Source organism: Anser cygnoides, chromosome 6 (genome assembly GCF_040182565.1).
Source record: "Anser cygnoides isolate HZ-2024a breed goose chromosome 6, Taihu_goose_T2T_genome, whole genome shotgun sequence".
In the NCBI taxonomy this organism is placed as follows: domain Eukaryota; kingdom Metazoa; phylum Chordata; class Aves; order Anseriformes; family Anatidae; genus Anser; species Anser cygnoides.
The window spans coordinates 21,117,963-21,132,825 of NC_089878.1; positions in this window are offsets into that span (position 1 = coordinate 21,117,963).

Sequence of the window (14,863 nt, forward strand, 5' to 3'; positions counted from 1 at the left end):
TAGTATGTGCCTCAGAGTGATACCTGAGGGGCTGGAAACAGATCTACTCCAAAACAGGATTCAGTTTATAAAAAATCTGAAATGCTCTGTTAATTGCCTGATGTCTGTCCTGCCTCAGCAAAGTTGCTGTTTTTCACTGAGCGGAAGTTGCTGTTTTGCACTAGCCTAAAGGCCTTTTAATACCCAAGTTAGGTGCTGTGCTTGCTTACTTGGCTGTGGGTGAGAGAAATGACCCAAAATAACCCGTTTTGTTTGGGGCAGAAACATGGATGTTGTAACCGAGTGCTGATTTTGAGTTCAGACTTGCTCACCTAAGAGGGGCTTGCAACTTTCTTAGTTTTATTAATTAGGAATGTTAGTAGAGTAACTTCTGAAGGTGAACCTTTCCTGTCAGCCTGTCTCTTGTACTTGGGTGAGCAAATTGCCTTGATCTACTTTTCCATGGAGTTAAATGACGAAGGATTTGTATCGAATGTCTGCCTTGCTTTCTGTGCAGTCCCCATGTATTTCACTTTGAACTGAATGCAGGTTTTTTGAGCGTTCTCTGGAGTTAAGACTATTATCCTCTGAACAAGTGAGGTTCTTCCATTATTTATGTCACATATTCAACTCCTAAAAGAATGTCAGTAAAACTCCTGCTGTTGAAGAAATTAATTTTTTCTATTATTCTCAAGGTGTAAGTAATGGAGTGAGTCACCCTGTGATCTTTTTATTGTGTTATGCTTCACGAACCAGTAAAATTCTGTGAATAAATGAAAGGAAAAGGTTTTCCCTAGAAATCTTATTTTATATCTAGTGTTTCTAGAGCTAATTAGATATCATTAAGAAATTACATGATGTTTTAATTCAGAATCCATTTGTGCAAATCTGTGGCTGTCTTCTGTTCGTTGTTAAAACACATGAGGAATTTCTCTTCTAAAACGTGATGGAGATCAAAATATCTACTGTAGCCTCAGAGGATGTGCTACCATCAGACCAGCAGGTCAGCTAGTGAAAGAAGATGTTTGCCTGCCTTTGTGCGGAAGCTGGGCCACGATGTTAAGCAGCACATGGCTCTGTAGTCTACTGAAACAAGCATTTCCCAGGCAAAGAATCCCGCATCCTGAGCCCTGAGCCCAGTGCTGTTCCTGTAGTTTGGCAGATGTCTTTTCAGCATAAAACATCAGCAGTCCCTGGATATATCACCTTTGTGTTTGCTGTTACTCTTGGGAAACAATTCTGCTCGTACATAGGGCTCGGATCGGTTTTGCACGTGGCCTGGTGCTGTGTCTTCCTGTTACTTTCAGCACTGATGAATGCAGGGGTGGCATAATTGTTCCCCTCACTGAGACCAGAAGGGAGTCCTCAGCAGAGCCAGGGACTTCAGTAAGATCTGGGAACATCTATAGCTCGAAGAGACGTCCAGTGCTGCAGTGCCTGTCAGTACCTTGCTGAATCAATGTCATAGTTCGTTTTTGATAATCAAATGCTAAACTATTTATAGTTGAGGACAGAACAAAAGGAGTCTTTATGCACTCTCAAATCAGCCTGTTCTAAATGTTTTTCACTAACAGAAAACGACAGTAGTTAAAATAATCAATTGTAAGCAGCTCTTTGATAGGCAATAGCTTGTGGTAAATACATCAGCTGTATGGACAAGCATATGGGCTTTTTTTTGATGATTCAGTAGCTAAGTGTCATAGATATCTGCAAGCCCGTGTCTTCTATGTATTTTATGCATAGTATGTACAAAGATGATGTTACAGATCGTAGTACTCAGGTAGAATCTAGCCCTATGTGCTTCCTATTGACCAAATTCCTTCTTACCTAAATTTATACATTATTTGCAAACTGCAGTGGAACAGTGGAAACTGGAGCTTTGCAGAGGCTGAGATCCTGTTGTGTTTAAATATGTAAATGAGCTTATGGATTTAATAAATACATAAATAAATAATAAAGCCAAGACATGAAAAACAGAAGCCAGAGAAAGCTAGTGCTGTGCCCAGGAGTGCTGCAGCGTGTTGCCATGCTGCCATACTCCATGGCTTATTGAGGATGCATTCCTGAAACGTGCTGTGGTTAGTAGCTGGAGGGATAGGAAAGATTCCTGTAAGAATCACTGTAGTAGAGGTGAGATGTGTGCAGGGCCTTGAGAAATGCTGTTTGAATAGCCAGGGATATATTTCCCAATGCCCTTTCCTATTCATATCCCAGTAGTTCTTCCAGAAGAGTTCTCAATGCAAGACGAAGACAGATGAGAGACCTTCTTCCATCTTATCTACTGGGACATGCACGTGCTTTCTGAGGCCTGGAAAGGAAAGCTGGAAAAGGGAACTGACCCCCTGTTAGTGTTAGTGAGAGCTTGGCTGGACAGAGCACCGAGAGCTGTGCTGCTTTGTGCACGCATGAGCAGATCCAGGAGAGCTTTGCTTGGCTTTATTGCTAGAACAGCAGTTACCACTAAAAACAGTGGGAATTACAATGACTTAAAGGATGCAAAGAAATAAAACGTGTTCCCCTATGCTCCCCAGTGTCTATCTGATCTGCCCTTGGGCTGAGCATGACAGAGGAACCGGGCCTGCCAAATGATCACATACGTGGGGCTGACTTAGCAAGAAGTTGCAGCTTCTTTAATCCTCCAAGGTTTGTCCCTCTAAACAGCAACATGAAGAGTTATTGCACAGCTTTGTACATTTGCATAATGGAAAACTTTCTTCTTGACAAAAATAATCATCCTAACTAGTGCACAAATGGTTCTTTTCAGGCTTACAGCTGCGGCTCAGTGGCAGCTGGCAGAGCTGATTCAAGCACTGGAATACCTTCCCTGCGTGCCTTTCTATTGAAAAGCCAGGTAAATAACATACTAATTGGCAAACCGTACATAAGGACTTGCCCATAATGAATTTAGCGCATCGTATTCCATTGGTTAAATGGTGATTCGTGTCTGTTTATATGATACCATTAAATCCTCATGTTGCTTGTAGGGTTACATAAGGCGATATGCAATGCTGAGTCTGATCTCATAAATTGTCTTCTTAGAGCTGTCACACGTCAGGACAGTTTTATTACTGAGCCTAAACCCATTCCAGCCTAACAAATCAGCATGTTGTAAAGGTTATTGTCATATCATAAAATTAAGAAAACCCAACTACGTAAAATAGAAGAATTATTCTCGCATCCTTTATTACCTGTCCCAATTCTTCTGTTTCTAATGAATCTCACCCTCTTCCCCTAACATTAATGCCTTAATTTACAGGTAAAATTAACACATCAAGATAGAGGTGGCAAGGTAAACAAAACATGGTCCTAATGGTGAAAACTATAAAAAAGTATTATTTTTTTCTCCTTAGCTCAGAGACCACTGAGCTTAGAGACCGCTGTGAGAAATTCAGCTGAATTACACTGAGATAGCATTTCTGTTTTGGGGTGTGCTTTGATGTCCCCTGTTAACATCAGGCACTGATGTGAAGGCCTCTGTTTTGTGGTTTTTTTTAATCATTATTTTATTTTTTATTCAGTGAATCACATCATATATTTTTCCCACTTTTATTGCGAGCAATTGCTTAGGTTGCAAGGGATTTTGCCAGTGTTGTTCTAGGGAGCGGTACAGCCAGGGCACAGAGAAAAGCCAAGATGAGCTGCTATTCCTGTTTGAAACTGGGGAAAAACACCAGGCATCAGCTAGGCGAGGCTCCAGACAGGTGGTGTGACTGAAATGGCGCTTCAGCTGCACTCAGATGACCTGCTGTGTGCCCAGGATGTGTTCAGACAGCCACCTTGTACTGGGTGGCTACCAGGTGAATTGCTGTAACAGCTAACGGCAAAGTTTCACGTGGTGTTCCTTGTTCAGATATACAGAAAGCAAGGCCAGAGCACAAAGGGGAAAGCAATGGTGCCTGGACCATCACAACTGTACGAGTGCTTTGGGCTCATAAATCAGCATCAGCCAAACCAAACCTCGCCCCAAAGACTGGGAGGTGCCACTGGAGATTTGCACCACAGGTCTGTGCTAGCAGCCCAGGCAGAGGAGAAGCACCCGGTGTCCTTAAGTGCCTAAGCAAGCTGCTGCACTCAGGTGCTCCCCACCTGTTTGCATCTTACCTGCCTGCACCCTTCCCCTGCTAGAATTAGAGATTGTGACATACAGTTTGGGCATGGGAATAGCAGAGCGGCAGGTGATGTGACTGAGCAGTCAGGATTGCTCGTCCCTTTGGGATATTGGACCAGGACTGCCTTCCCTCCTGCAGGCAGAGGATTTAAATGCTAATGACACTGATTTTCTTAGAAATTGGCATCCTGTATCATTATTTGCTAGTATTTGGCTGTGCTTGGCTAGCTATTGATTCAGCAAATACTGGGAGAAAACTGTTTCTCTTATAGCTTGTGTAAAGCGGGGAGGAATGTCGTGGAACAAAGGAGGAGAGAAATTTAATGGTTTATATAATCCCTCCGACTTGAAGCAGGAGTCTTAAAATAAGGATCAAAGCAGGATTGAAGTGCGACTTCCGTTTGGGGATTCACAGTGCCATTTAAAAGAACTTTATACTTAACTGTAACCGTTCTGAGTTTTGTCTCCTCCATCTTGGTGTTAAGCCCTAGACTTTTATTAAGAAACTTGGGAATTTTAGGTGTTCGGATACCATAATGATGATTCTATAAAAGTCGTTGATTAATACCTAAAAGTTTGAAGCAAGATTCACAGAATGGATTTGTAACTGAAAATGGCTGGAAATATCGTAATTCAGCTCTTCATCTCTGTTCTGGACTTTATTCTTATTACTGACTGCCGTTCTTATCATTTGAAATGACAAAATCACAACTCAGAAGCCCTTTAAAGTATTGCATTTATCATTTTCAAGTTAGACATTTCCTTGTGATGGTCACTGCTTACAATTTCTAACGCTATTCATAGGATATTGTGGTGATAAAAGCGCGTTAATGATAGGAGATTATAGTTCTAAATTAATTTCTAATAAGGTGAAAGACATAGTGATAGCTGCTACAACATATGATATGCAAGAGAGTTCTTCACTTATTATAATGTACTAGATAGTAACCCTAACAGCATGGCTGTTGTGTTTTAAGGCAGCTAAATAGCCTTTTACGTGTAAAGATTTTTTTTGTATTTTTGACTCCAGACAAATATTTAATGTGAAAATTATCTGAGTGCTTCACAGAAGCACTTCCAGCTCGGGCAGTGCCACTACCCCATGGGGCTCCCTCGGGCTGGTGGGGTGAGGGCCTTGCCTGGGGGTGGGCTCAGGTGGCCATGTGTCCCCAGGAGGAGCCCCTCAGGTGGCCGGGTATCCCCAGGAGGAGCCCCTCTCCCAGCCGGTGTCCCCTGAGCCCTGCCGCTGGCAGCCTGGGTGAGCGGCCAGCAGCCAGCAGTGAGCGGCCAGCGCCCAGGCTGGGATCGTGCCGCTGGGAGGACTCGGCCCTTGTAGCCAGCTGCCAGGCGGCTGTTCTCAAATGTTTTCGCTGCGTGGACATCTTGGGGGTGATTTTCTCCTGCGGTCCCCTTCCCTTCCCTCCGTGGTTGCACAAATAACTTCCTTCTCCAGTCATGGTCCCACAGTGTGCTGTATCCAGCTGAAGCGACAGGGGGAAATTCAGACACAATGCAATAAAGCAACTGGAATTTGTTTGTCATAAACCCCAAGGGCATGTTCTCATTACGACAACGAGTGGTATCCAGCAGTTATGCTCTTTCATGTTTGCATTACATCCCTCTAAACTGCAGAGATTAGAGCCCGCTTTTAGTGCTGTCTGTAGGTCTCTGCTCGGTTTGACAGGGAGGAAACATTTCAGCCAGGGCTTGGAAGAAAGAGACTTCCTCCACACGCCAGCCATTAATCCTACCCTCGCGGGTGGCATAATAGCTTCATTCACTGACCCAAACCAGTTGTTTTAAGAGGAGTGCAAGGGAGTGGGGACAGCTTACCTCTCACCTGACAGGCAGCAAGCAGCAGACAGGGTCGGTAGCAGCAGGCACAGCCGCGGGCAGGAGGTGTAGGAACGCCCTGGGAACCAATGCCACTGCCCGCAGGTGCCTTACGTAGCTGCCTAGTTTGGCGCTTCTTTTGTGCGGTCACACAAATACTTGACCAAAGCAGTGCTTTTTTTAGCATGTAAGCGAACTGTTAGCACACAGCCCCTGCTGGTCTGCGCTGTCTGCGGAGGGATTGTGAAGAACCAAAACTTCCAGGAAATAACCAAGATCACAGCAGCCACCACAGCGATCCAGGCGCTACCAGCATTTAAGCGCACAGAGCCATTCCGGCACAGTTATCTCCAGAGAGCAGCAGTAATAAAAATGCACCCTCCTATAAAGTGTTTCCTGACTGAACTAATGCAGGAAGAACCCAGTGTTGTAATTATCCCATATCCCATGGGTGCAACAGCGATTACTCCTGTAGGGCTTGCCTGAATTCGAGCATCTAATAACGCATCTACATTTACTCTCCTTGGACACCCAGGGCTGCGCCTTTGTGCACAGTGACTCAGCAACTGCATTTGTTCTGGCAGATGCGTACCAGTCCAGTACGCACATGTACAATGTTTTCCTAAGTGCAACGAACTTGTAGTTACACGGGCAGTAAAATTCTCACTCTATCTGTAGGATTTATATAGGGTTAGACTAATGCGTAGTATTTCCAAGTCATAAGCCACCAACAAAGAATTAGCAGACTGCTGCCATGCTAGGCAGCATGTTTGCACTCTCCGGGCTCTTAAAAATGCTGACGATATTTTAGAAATCTTTATCTTTCTTTCTGGATGGGGCTTCTTAAAGCTGTGAATTTCTAACTAGATGTGGAAGTAGAAAAAGGTGTTTGTTTCTCTCTTCCCTGCTGTCCTGCCCCATTCCCTCTTTTCAGCATTGGCTGGCGCAGAAATGCTTTTCTAAACCCCACCTCCCTTGGACCAGAGGAATTCCCCCATTTATGTTTTGGACAGGTACAGTGTGCATGGTCTAAGAGCAGGCTTCCTCAGGGTGAGAAGAGAATTGGCACTGGGGGCACTTTCTGTGGGTAGTGGGGGACTTGCTCGCCTCTCTTTCTCAGTTGTACCCTTGTTGGAAGACCCAAATTTAGGGGGGGTACCTAGCATCCTGGAGAAATCTACTAGTAAATGGACTGAGGTAAATAGAAATATTTGTTGCCAGGTTTCTATGGATGAACTCATAAAGAGATTAAAGTTAATCCCAAAGAGGGATGGACTGGGTCAAATGCTCAACTAAGAGCAGGGAGGAATACTTAAAACTCTTGCAAACTCAGGCCAAATGCCATTGTTATGTGGTGCTTTGCATTTAGAGATCTAGCTAGATGGATATACCAGCATTAATACACACACTCGTGCATGTTGGCAATGTACTGCCTCTGCCTCGTTAAGAACACAGGCTGCTGAGGCAGGGTCCTCTCCATGTGTTCGCACAGACCCGCCACGGGAAGCTGAGAAGTCAGCTGAGACCTTTGGATGCTCACTGCAGTGCAAATATCAGAGGTAAGACGTTGCCTAACAACATTTGCCACTGCTGAGAAAGGGGTGGAGTGTCAGCATCTTATTTATTTATGACTCAAGCAGACAGGTCCTTAAAACTGTTGATCTTATAGGCGAAAGAAGTGTTAGATACGGGGAGAATTACAACAGTGGAAGCAAATGCTTGCCCTTGTGAATTCTCATGAGCTATATTTAGAATTTATATCCAAGCATAATTAAACAGTGCTAATGAGACAGAGGGGCTTATCTTCATTTGGTGTATAATTGGTATCACTGATTTCCTCATTCATTTTTTCCTAGTTTTAAAGCCATCTTGTTCCAGTGAAATCTGATGGTAAAAGTTACCCTGCAGTGAGAAAGTACCTGGCCTGGAGCATAAATTCAGCTGGAAGCCTTTTAAGGGTTGCAGCTTTCTTGATAGCATCAATAACTGACAGCAAAGACACCTGTGAATGTGTGGCCAACAGTCAAGCAAGGCACTCTTCATGCAGTGTGCCTTGAAAAAATGCCATTTCACACAGTATTACAAAGGCCATAACGGAGAGGAAAGGATCACCTCTTATTTTTAGTGAGGCATATATGGGAAGACTTTTAATAGTGGTAGGTGAATATCCACCACCATCAACTGAGGTTTCTGCCTTGAAATATCCTCCAGCTCATCCAGAAATGTGGAGCTTGCACAGGAATTCCTGGTGATGTTTTGTGGCTGGCATCCTGCAGCAGGTTAGAGTGGAAGATCATGCTGATCTTGCCTGGCCTTAGTGTCAAGTCAGCAGCTAGAGCAGCAGCCTCTGTTAGAGCTCTGCCTATTGTATCCATTCCTCTGCTGGCTTTGTCTAGGCCACAAAAAAGTCCAGCTCCCTCCTGCTGCAGGTAGCTGTTGTTTTTTGAGCAGCAATAAAATCAGCCCTTGGAGCAGTCTATTTTTACTGACGTCCCACTTTGCTTTTCAGTTGTGTCTTTGATTGGCTTCAGGCTCCTTTTTATTATGTCTTACTGCCTCAAATGCACTCAAATTTTTGGAGGGTGTAGTCCTTTTACATCTGTTGCTGCAAACTGCAGCAAAATCAGCTCTTTCCTATGAGGTGCCACATTAATGACTATGTCTCCATACATTTCAGTGCCAGGGTGCTTGTGTTTGCCTGCTGACAAGTGTGCTCAGGACCACCATTCACTGCAGACTGGATGTGCCTCACATCCTGGTGGGAGTGCTTGCAGCCAGCTGGAATCTGTTCTCAGCAACTGCTTGTGGAATAAGGAGTCTCCAACCCCTCCTTCCTCCACAGTGACCACTGCTAACTAAATGCCCGTCCACCCACTGAGCCAAACCAGTTCAAAGAGGAGCACTGCAGTGGCTGTGAGCAGACTCTGTTGGATATGAAGAGGGCAGAGCGAGCTGAATCCCACAAAACAGCAATTGTTTTTCATCTTGCTCCAGTAATTCAGCACAGACTTGTTCTTTGGGTTGCTGAACCCAAGACTTTGTTTTGTCATTTTTGAAAGGGGATTTGAACGCTTCCCTGCTAGGATGGTTGTGCAGATTAATCTGAGACATAGGAATTATTACAAGTATTTGGTCTAAAGTTTCCTTTGCTTAGGTTCAAGGGACCACGCTGACCACATCACCCATAGTAAATGCACTTCCATCTTTTTAAGGCAGCCTTCTTGGACCACTTGGGTCTGTGCCGCTGTTCTAGGAGGTGGGACTTGCAGCTGTCCTCCCCCTTTATCACTGCCTAGCTGATAGCTGATAGTCTGTCAGCCCGGTTTCAGCTTTCTAGGGGAACGGATCATTTCAGAAGTTGTTCCTCCTCAAAATAAATGTCTTCATCTGCTTATAAATTTCACAGAATGGCATGTCTGCTCATGCTGCTTTTTCACATTACTGGTCTGAATGCTCAAGCAGTTAACACCGCCCTGTGGCTGAACAGCAATGAGAAATGCCACTGGTGACCTGAAGAACTGAAGGCAGCAGCCAGTACAGGTGCTCGGCTTGTGAGCAGCCCAGAGCTGCAACCACCTGTCTCTTTTTTTAGCCCAGCTAAAAAGATGCCCTTTTCCAGGAAGGTTTCTCTCTGACTTAGCTGTGAAGCAGAGTTCCTGTCTGGCTATGGCTATGAAGAAAAGCCCTACGGCTCTCAGTTTTGGTGACTTAAGTCTTACCAAATTTTAAAATCTAGCTTTGCCTTCCACTGCCCTAAACATTATTTTCAATTACATTATTTTTTAAAACCATCGTAGCTTAACTGCTGGGGAGCCCCACTGTCAGGATTGAACAGCTGTTTTGTTTCCTGCCAAAGGTGGGTAAAATGGCAAGCACCGGCTCTGCCTCCCTGGCTGCTGGGGGGCGGGTCTGGAAAGGCCCAACAGGCACAGGCACAGCTCTTGCAGACTGCTGCGGAAGGGAGCTGAGGGCATCAGTTGTTAGTTGCCTAATCAGTTTGAATTCAGAAAGCACATTCTTACTGTTTGTTTTGTTTTGTTTTTTCCTTTTTTTTTTTTTTTTCCTTTTTTAATGAGCTGTATACAGGTCTTGTTGACCGCCCTTCTCTAGTGAAGCACACCTGCTGGATAAGCAGCAAAACTCCCCCTTGCACAGGACCTGGGGCTAGAAGCAAAGGCCTTGTACTTGAACCGCACTGTGTGCGCTCCTGGGCTGTTCTCAGCGTGAGGCCAGGAGCAGAGGTTGCTCACGGTTAGCCCAGTACGCAATAAGAACAGCTTTCTATTACTCTTAATCCTTTTGGAGAGTTCTCCGTGAAGAGAGCACGGTGTCTCTCCTCTAACAGGCGACACAGGTGTGAGAGCAAGCAAGCTGCTATTGCAGCCTGCCACTTGAAAACCGCTTGTGTGTGCCTTTGGGGTGCCTCGGGTGTTGGGCGCAGAGCAGTGTCTGTGGGTTCTCTCCCATCAGCTGACTCGTGGCCCTCCCTTGGGCCAGCCCGCTGCTTCCACCCCAGCCACAGAGCTCTGCAGGGGGGGTGACCAGGGCGTGCAGGCCACCAGGCAGTGGATGTTGGTGCCTGCGTCTGTTTCTTTCTGCTGGGGCCCTGAGAAGTTCAGAAAGCCTTGGCTCTCCCTGGGAGGATAGCAACTGAGGAGTCTGAGGCAAGTGGCGACAGTAGGACCCCTCTGCTCTGTGGAGGAGCCAAGTAGGTTGCCCAAATGCGTTGATTAACAAGACAGCCATCTGACTTCCCTGTCCTTTAATAGATCTCTTTTAGTGTCTCTCTCTTCCTACACACCACAAAACAAACAAGCAAAAAAAAAAAAAACTTTTTTTTTTTTTAGCAAGCCTGTGCTACCCTTTCTGAGTGCTAGTGCATGGCACCACCCAGAAATAACACAGACTTTGGGTGAGTAAGGAAAGAAAAAAAATGGGAGTGGAAAAAGACAAGAATCTGAGATGCCCTCAGGCCTTACCCTACAATATTACCTCTGTAGCACAGGATATGTCAGCAGCCACTGAGGCAGCAAGTCCTTTGCAGAAGAGGCTGTTGATGTACTTACCGGGAGATGGTGATGAGTTGTCCAAGGCTGAAGCAAGTACTGCTGCTAGCTGGTGAGACCCTGGAGCAGACCACGCTTATACTGAACTCCAGCAATCCGAACCTGCCAGGTAAGGCCATGCTAGTACATCTCCGTGTGAGTGAGATATGGTAGTTCCCAAGAAGCATTTCAAAAATATTTGGCTCAATTCTTCAAGGTTCTAGCTATTTCACCCCGAATTCCCCAAAGTCTTGCTACTCCTTTGTGACATGTAGTTTAAAGCTAAAAATATTCAGAAGCACAATGCAATTCAGAAGGATGTTATTTTTATTACTTTTTTGTTGCTAGGAAGGAAAATGGTCAAGAAGTGGGTTGGGAACAGTGTGTTCCTTTTCATTATTAATCAGGTACTTCCCAGAGACTTTTTTTTTTTTCCCTTCTCTCTGACCAGGTGTTACTTGTAAGATGGATAAGAAATACATTTCAAATAAAAATGTAACCTTTAAACAAAAGGTATTAAAGATATTATTTTTTAAAAACATCATCCATTTTGAGTGCCCAGCATGTTGTTTGGCAACACACAGGCTTCCAGTTGGTTTCTATTTTCTTAGCAGTTGTAGTTGTTTTCTAACAGGATTTTATCCAAGTACCGTTTATATGTACAAAAACATCTCCTGATGTCAGACGTCTGAGCCTTAGGAAACCAGTGTCACTGCCTGGGACCTCATTTGTTCTGTTCTCTGTTTCGTGTGAACACAAGCCCACCTTCAGGCATAAACAGTGTTGTGAAATAACTTCTCATATCTTTTCTTACAAGTCTAGCTTTTAACATAGTTGATTAAGCTTGACTAGGGCCTACTGACTGTTAAAATTGAGCCTCTGTTTATAAAAATGTCAACATTTGCTTCCAAATTTTTATGTTTTTTAAACAAGCTGTGCTATTCCTCTGTTAGCTTGATTTCCCAGATCTTTTCTTTAAATTGTGTAAGCATTGCCTGATGGTACGTGCCAGTCCCTATCAGTGCACATCTTCAAGCCCATACTATGGGTGTGTAGAAATTCCACGATGGGAGGTCTGAAGCGCTCAGTTTGTTTTTAAAGATGACTATTCTGAACATTCAGAAAATGGAATTTCTTGAGAAGTCAGCTTGAAGGATAAGGTAGAGATGGTAGCAGGGTGGACGCTGCTAATCTCAGCTACTGAACTAGCTGTGCGACACACAGCACACGCGTTGCAGCATGGAGAAATTGAAGCTATTTCTCTAATAGCAGGTGAGAACGTAGTGGTGTTTGTTTAAGATACTTGGTTATTTGTGGCTAACATTCATCTAATGAGCAAGAACAGTGAAAGGAGCTGTTTGTTCATGAAATCTGCCAGCAGAGGATGGTGCTTGATTGCAATGAGTGGGAAGAGACATCTTCAAGGAGCTTGATCTAGGCAGTGCTGTAAGTGTCCTTGCAGCACACCAGAAAGTCCAGAACAGCCAACCCCTCAGTGACCCCAATAGTTTCAACACCCCAGTCAAATGTAAAGCCTGTAGCTCTACATTGCTTTTACTGATGACTAATAGTGGAGAAAGGGTCCTTGAAGTGAAATCTTGATTTATCTTCATAATCTTTTCACCTCACCAGCAAGCCTATGTCAAATGCAGGCTTTGAAGCTTAGGTTCACCACTTACTTATGTTTCATTTCGTAGTTTCTGCTGGGGTTTCATAGCCCACCTATAAGCTGCAAATTCCATGAACAAAGTATATGAATTTGCAGCCACTTGCCTGCAAAGAGTAAACAGCTCTTGGACATGAGAACTGTTATTAAAATGGGTTGTTTTGTTGGCAGAAGTGGCTTTCACTGTTGCCATAGGTTGCCCAAGGTGAGCCTGACCTCTGTGGTCTCTCTGAAGCTCTCTTGTGGGTGAGCTGAGCAACACTGGAATGCCGCTTTTAAGGATTAGCTGAGCCCAACAAATACACAAAACTGTGCTGAGAAGGTAATACTACATTGCACAACAAAGGAAAAAACTTATCTCCTGATCCTGTAGGATAACAGTTCCAAGGCTGAGAACTTGACTATTTGGTAGGGCTGTACTCAGCTTGTAACTGCAGCATAATCATGTTTGCAGCCTTTTCTCAGGGCAAAATTCTGCCTTTGCAGGTGCAAGAAGGGGCAGTGGAAGAGGCAGGTGTGTGGCCAACGGACAGAGATGGGACTGTACTCTCCTGCTGCAGAACGACGAGGACTCTTGCCAAGGAGTAAAGTAACAAAACATGAAACCCCCCCCCTTAACCTTTCTCGATCAGAACAGGCCTCCACCTGCCAGTCCTGACTGGGCCTGGGCTGTGGCCTTTGAATTACGAGTCTTGATGCAGTTGCTCGTGCCAAGTATATCACAAAAAACACCACCTTGGTATTAGCGTACAACTGAAATAACGTGCAAAGGATGTTCCTAAGAAACACCAGTTGGCCCTCAGAGTGAAATCCTGATTTGCTAGCTGTACACTGTCAACTGAATGTGTTCACAAGGCCTATGGATAAATGTGAGTTGAGGCTTCTAGAAAAGGATGTTATTTGTTCCTTACTAAGCTTACTGCTCCTATCTGCAAATCTCTTAGCAACTTGCCATGTTACAAAATATCTATGCTTTAACTTTTATGGAGCTTTATCTCTTTGTCTGGGGCAGGTGATAGGGCGAGCAGAGCTGTTGAAGAATCACCAATGGTAAATGAAGTTTTATGTTTGATTAAGTGAGCAGTTTTTTTGAGGTTATTCTTGCATCTGAACTAATTCACTTTAAAAAAAGTACTATGGTGAGTGTTGGCTCCTCATACTACAGCAAAAAAAAGTTTCCATCACAGATAGTGTAGGCAAATCACATAAAGATTTTTTGCTTTTACTAGAAGGCCCAGCACAGGGCTGTACAGATATATAATAAGTCATTGGCAATGCTCTGAAGAACGTACAGAGCAGGATGACAAAGCACAGATTACTTACGAACTATAAACAATTACAAATGTATAAATATTTTGCGGTCTACTTTTTGCCTACACCCATTACAGGATTCAAATCTAAAACAAGACAGATTCTAGGTGCCCAGCTCCAACTGGCGAACCAAAACTGAGCTTGATGCCAGTGAGGCCTCCGTGATAGGGAGGGATTGTCAACATTTATTTGACTTGTACAGACAAAGCCTGGTGTATAATTGAGGAAGACAAGACATCATGATCAAACATCAGTGATCCTTATCCTGCCCCCTTAAATTTAATTCCATAATCAGCACTTACATCACAGAGAGGCTGCAGATATTACCCAGGCTTCTCGTTCAGCATTGCACTATCTAAAATGAGTCTTGCCTGTAAGGATCTGTTTTCTTCAAAACTTTGATCCTGCCCCTTGGTTAGCTTGACAAGCTGCCAGCGAAATTCTGGATTTTAGAAATAGCTTAAGCTCAGCCCATTCCTGCCTTCAATCAGTTGGTTTTACAGTTATCTGTAATTCCTCAAAGTACTATCACACAGCATCCAGCTGGCATCCATTTGAATACAGTTGCTGCTGCTAAAGGGGAAAGAAAAAAAGATAACACCATCATTATGAAGCCTAATCTTGCAAATTCAGCAAAAAATAAACTATTGAACGCCATCTCGTGGCACTGCACAGCTATTTCCTGGCAACACACTGGAGCTCCAACCATGACAGTGAGGTTTAATGTTTGACAGGGTTGCTTAAAAAAATGGCCGTCAGGGTTAGAAAGAGCCCATTATATGGCCACACTAAAGCTACGAAGCGTTCATCATCACTAATGCTTTATCCATACTTGCATCTCAACTTTGTAGCCTCAGCAGCTGTCTCCTGGAGCCGCAGCAGAGCCTCAAGCTGCAGAATGCACCTCTTTGACACGTGCTT